Source organism: Bison bison, unplaced genomic scaffold (genome assembly GCF_000754665.1).
Source record: "Bison bison bison isolate TAMUID 2011002044 unplaced genomic scaffold, Bison_UMD1.0 scf7180017864313, whole genome shotgun sequence".
Classification (NCBI taxonomy): Eukaryota; Metazoa; Chordata; class Mammalia; order Artiodactyla; family Bovidae; genus Bison; species Bison bison.
The window spans coordinates 2,650,429-2,656,121 of record NW_011494885.1 but is presented as its reverse complement, the minus strand read 5'-3'; the positions used below and the strand labels follow the sequence as shown (position 1 = coordinate 2,656,121).

General features: G+C 49.7%; 1 protein-coding gene across 1 annotated transcript in view; it reads right to left on the bottom strand.

The window, feature by feature from the left end:
- Positions 1-4,066, bottom strand: part of CCDC61 (coiled-coil domain containing 61) — a gene marked incomplete at its 3' end in the record, with an annotated part of 20,199 nt that extends 16,133 nt beyond the window's left edge. Inside the window, exon 1 of the mRNA XM_010852708.1 lies at positions 4,020-4,066. The remainder of the gene's footprint in view (positions 1-4,019) is intronic.
- Between the last annotated feature and the right edge of the window lie 1,627 nt (positions 4,067-5,693).

The following is a 5,693-nucleotide window of genomic DNA, read 5'->3' as shown; positions in this document are numbered from 1 at the left end:
CCTTGCCTTTGAAGCGCCGCCCCCCACCCCACCCCCGTCAACCCGTGACGTCAGAACCTCCACTTCGTTCACTAAGTGTGGACTCTCCAGCGCCCCACTCTGGGCCACACACCTAACCCCATTTCTCTGGCCTCATGACATCATGGTTTTACTGCATGAGTGCACGCGCGCATACACACACACACTCATTTTCCAACTCCCAGCCCTCCCATCTTTCGCTAAAGTGACCCACCTGTGCATTTGCAATGTTGCATTACCACCCCAGCTCCTCTTCCCAAACTGTGCTCCCTGGATATTTCAGATTTCACAGGACCGACCAGAGCTGACAATCCTTACGCTGGGCTCCCCCAAAACAAATCCAAATCACCACCTCCCACACCAGATATGAGTAAATCCCCGCCCCTGGCAGTCCCCACCCTTGATGGTTGTTTCCCCACTATCTGCCACCCCCAAACAGTCCAGCCAGTCATGACCTAGTGCGCACATGCATGCACATGTGCACATGTGTGTGCATGCGCACACACACACACACACACACACGGCCTGGCCTAAGTAACTCCTCCTAGCCCCATTCCAAGCTCATGGCCCCTGCCCTCCCCCAACCCCAGCCATCACATGGTTGAATTAGGGCTGAACAGAGCCCCCTCTCCCTTAGCCCTGCACTCCAAAATACAGACCAAGGTCTTCCACACTATCCCCTTGGAATGTAGACCCCAAAACCCTTTAAGACACTCCACCATCCAGACCTCCATAGTGCACACTGAAGCCCATCACCACCCCCTGGGGTATCAGACTCTCCCTCCCCTGCCATCCTTCAAATGTGTTTTGCCTTAGATAAACACCATGCCCACTTAACAACCAATGATTCACCATTAGTTCCACTCTCTGGTAGGTACTGTAACCATCCCCCATTTTGTAGATGAAACTGAGACTTGCCTGGAATCCTGCAGTGAGGGACTGGCACATTCACCCTCTACTCATTCCTCAGCGGCCCTTCCCTGACTACCACCTTCCAGTTCCTCCCCTAACCCTCTGCTCCTTTCCCTCCCAGAACAAATCCAAATGGGGCCTCACACCTTAAGCACTCCAGGGTTCAGATCCTAACCCGCAATGTGACCCCAGGCAAGTCATTTAGCCTCTCCCAACCTCTCTCCATTGGTGAAGCAGGGATAATAAGAACTCCCGCCTCACATAGGATTATTGTGGGAACTGAATTAGTCAGTATATATAAGATGCTTCAAATAGTGCCTGGCACTTGGTCAGCTATTACCATCTGTACAACTAGCTGATGATAAGTTGGCAAGCCAGATGCCCATGAAGGCACAGCCATTTTGACCATTCTTGTATCTTCAGCTCCCCGGGCCTGGCACAGATCAGCAGCTGCTTGTGAATTCATGCTCGATACCAGGAGACAGGGCTCAGGGCACTGGAGATACAAGCTAGGTCTTCTCCTCTCAGCTCACTCCTCTGTCATCTTCCAGGTCTCAGCTCCAGTGTCCCCCCTGCTGCAGGAAGCCCTCCCTGACTCCCAAGCTGGGTAAGGACTACCTCAATCACTTCAGGGTTCCCAACACTGGCCAGCACCAGGCCAACAACAAAGGGGAGTTGACTGATGAAGAGTTCAACCCCGAGCTCTGAACTGACCTGTTTCTCAAAGTAAGGAATGCAGACCTTCAGCTTCAACATGGGAGTTGGTGACAAGGCAGTGTTCTGGGCGTGGTCCCAAAGCTAGAGGCAGAATCTCTGGAGGTGGGCCCAGGAATCTGCATTTCCCACAAGCTTCCCCAGCACAAACTAGAGCTGAGATCTTCTGCTACTGGCCACCACATTCTGCTCAGTTTATGACCCCATCTAGACCCCAACACACAACCCAACACCCTCCCAAAGCTTAACAGTCCTGCCCTATATCACAGGGAGACCTCTCAAGAAATGTAATGGTGAAACAGTACAAATAACACCTTTAAGTGGAGAAGGCAATGGCACCCTACTCCAGTACTCTTGCCTGGAAAATCCCATGGACGGAGCCTGGTAGGCTCAAGTCCATGGGGTTGCTAAGAGTCGGGCACGACTGAGCGACTTCACTTTCACTTTTCACTTTCATGCATTGGAGAAGGAAATGGCAACCCACTCCAGTATTCTTGCCTGGAGAATCCCAGGGATGGGAGCCTCGTGGGCTGCTGTCTATGGGGTCGCACAGTCAGACACGACTGAAGCAACTTAGCAGCAGCAGCAGCAGCAATACCTTTAAGTACTATGCACGTTTCCAGTTGCTGAGTTCTAGATCCACTTGGAGCCCACACTCTGAGGGACGTCGAAGTAGCCCAGTGGAAATAAACAAACACTAATCTACGTGAAGTAGTGGTGAGTGTTATGAAAAAAAATAAAGCCAGAGGGTGACAGAAGCTATTTTGGTTTTGGGTTGTCAGTGAGAGCCTGGGGGAATTCATTGCAGACAGAGGGGACAGCAAGTACATTTCCCAAGTGGAGATTTTATTGCTGTTTGATGGACAGCAAACGGGTTGGGGCAACTGAAGCAGGATGAACAAGTGGGATTGGTGGGATTTGAGAGCATGGAAGAGAGGGAGCTGGATCAGGTGGGGCCTCGTAGGCTTGGTGAAGACTTCTACTGCATGAGATGGGAGCCATGGGGGGGTTATGAACAGCAGAGCAACATGATCTGACTTTTTTTTTTTTTTGATCTGACTTTTGAACTAACTTGACCGTGGGGTCAAGGGTAGAGGCAGGGAAGTCAGTGAGAAGGCCATTGCAGCAGACCAGGTAAGAACAGGTGATGGCTTAGGCCAAATGTAGCAAAGGAGGTGGTGGGATATGACTGGATTCTGGATGTGGTGTTTTTCTTTTTTTTAAGCTATGCTGTGCAACATGTGGGATTTTAGTTTCCTAACCAGGGATCGAACCGGCACCCACTACATTGGAAGCGCACAGTCTTAACATTGAACCACTAGGGAAGTCCCATGTGTTCTGAAGGTTGATCATGAGATTTGCTGACTGATGGACAGTACGTGGGTGAGAGAACAGGAAGGAGTGAAGGCCGACTCCAAGGTTTCTGTCCTGAGTACCTGGAAGGATGGAACTGTCATCAACTAGGTTTGGAGGCTGAAGGGGAAAACTCCAAGTTTAGTTTGGGACACGTTTTTGAAGTCTGTGTGTCAGCTGGACTTCCAAGTAGAGAACAGTAGTGCCAGCCACTGCACATATGAGCCTTGAGTTCAGGGTAGAGACTCCAAATGGAGATACACACTTAGAAACATCATTACATAAAGAGTATATGAAACCAAGAGGCTGGGTGAGTCCACCAGGTGAATGGTATAGCCAGAGAAGAGAGAAGGTCATTCTTCTGGTGATGAAGCTGAGGCACAGAGGATTAAACAACTCACCCAGTGGCAGGGCCAACGTTCAAACTAAAGCAACCCAATGCCAGAGCCCACACTCTTAACCACCCGTGGCATTATTAAGAAGTCTGAGTTAATTCACATGCAACATTTGGTAGGTGCCTGTCACACAGCCCTCAGTAAACGTTACGTGTATCAAAAGCCTTCACAAGTCGTCAAAACACACTCTCATCCCTGGAGTCTTCACACATTCCTTCCCACAATATTGTTCTTCATCTGCCCTCCACCCAAATCAAAGCTTGTTAACAGATGGCAGGGACCTCCACCACTCCACATCGCGCTGTAATAATCCTCTGTCTTAAAACCTCCCAATAAATTGCAAGTCTGTCCTACAAGGGCATTTCTACGTTTCACCATCTGCTGTATCCTACTTTACACACTTTCCCCGTTCAAGAGCCTCATGCGAAACAGAAAGCAGCCCCCGACTCACATACTACCCTGTCTCACAACCTCTCACGAAAGCGCCTACCCGTGTTAAAGGCAACCCCTCCCGATTCTCACACTACTAGGTCAGATGCCTGCTCAGCCCATTCTCCCCCCAGAGCACCCCCTCGCCCCCAGGATCGCTACTCCGACCCACGCACCGCAACCCTAGCCGTCTCTCACCTTCTCCAGGGACGCCCCTCCTCGCGAGCGGTTCAACTGCCGAAGCTCCAACCCCGCCCCAGGATCCGGCCTTCTCGCTGCTGATTGGTTCTGGCTTACTCGCAGCCAAGTTCTCATTAGTCAAAACAGACGCCCGTCACTTCAGTCCCCTCCAGAGCTTGCAATTGGTCAACTCTGAAGAGAAGTTCCAAAATGTGTCGGAGCGTCAGTTTCCTCTCCAATCACTATTGGCTGGAAACTACTGCCAATCATAGAAAGAAGGTTGCACCTCGGAGAGGGAGGAAATCCCGGAAGTAGCTCTTTGACTCCGCCCACAACCCCCTGCGGCAGAGCAGACCACGCCCATATGGAGGGACGGGGGCGGGACGGGAAAGTGTCCGACGCACATGCGCAGAGCGAGGTCTTCGCCTCGGGTTAAGACGCTAAGGAAATGTTCTTAGCGTGAAGACTGGTTGAGATTTATCGTCGGTCGGTGTGTTCCAAGCCTGCACTTAGCAGTTTGCAGGCCTTGGCTTATTTAAAATTAGCAAAAACCCTGCACTGTGGGAGCTATTATAATTCCCATCTTGTCACTAAGGAAATAGGTTCAGAGAGGTACAGCCACTGGCCCGGGATCACACAGCTTGAAAACTACCCCTATTTTGGTTTAAGAGTTATCAACAGGGTGATATAGCTTACAGAATTTAATAGGGGAGTAAGGGAGGGGAGCGTTCTTTAAGAAAAGGAATACAAAATCGCTAACACAAAATTCAGTATGGGTATGAAAATTTACTTAGAATGTGAAATAATAACATATTACATATTTAAAAGAGCTGGCAAATACCACAAACATTGCAAAATCCCAGAAGATAATTGTCACGCGAGTGTATGTTCCTCGGTTCTTTGTCTCATCACAACAAAGATTTGGAGCAACGGACATTAAAGCCCTCGGCGCATCACAGCTCTCGGGTCTTGGACAAACTGTGTTACAGCTCTTAGGCAATTCAGTGTTACAGCTCCATTTTATTTAGAAGATAGAGAGAGAGAGATATAAAGAAAAGAGCGCAGGCACGTGGGAGAGAGAGTCTGAAAGAAAGCGCTTTGGCTCCTCCTTTTATATGTTTTTTCCTCCACCTGGGCCTGCTCTATGCAAATTGGGCTTAGCCAGGAGTTTGTTCTGTTTGTTCTGCCTGAAGTCTTCACTCTGGTCCTCGGACCTTCCTTGTCTTTTAGCCACCGCCATTTTGGACTCCTTTTCCCTATTCTACCTACCTAACATTCCCCGCTCAAGAGATGGGAGGCCCAATTCTTTGGGAATAGGGGCGTCGAGGTCTTTCTGGCTACTTCCTGCTGAACTGGGGCGGCGAGGGGTATTGGGCCTCCCCCTCTTGCTAGTCTCAATCTTCAGAGTCCTTATAGCGGTGTCCAAGGGCGTGTGATATTTTCCGTGGTCAGCTGTAGTTTTATATCTTTGTTGAACTGGCACTGCATGTTGTAGCTGGTTGACCTGGGCAGAGACAAAACAGGTTAGACAATTGACAGTACATGGAATAATCATAGGCATCATCAATATAGCATAACGAGGACTAGTAGGGACATTGGTCAATTTTAAATTCACATCGCCAGGATAGCTCAAGTCCCTCCTTGTTCAGGGATCAGAAGATCTATCTCATGTCTGTTTTGGAGTACAGTCTC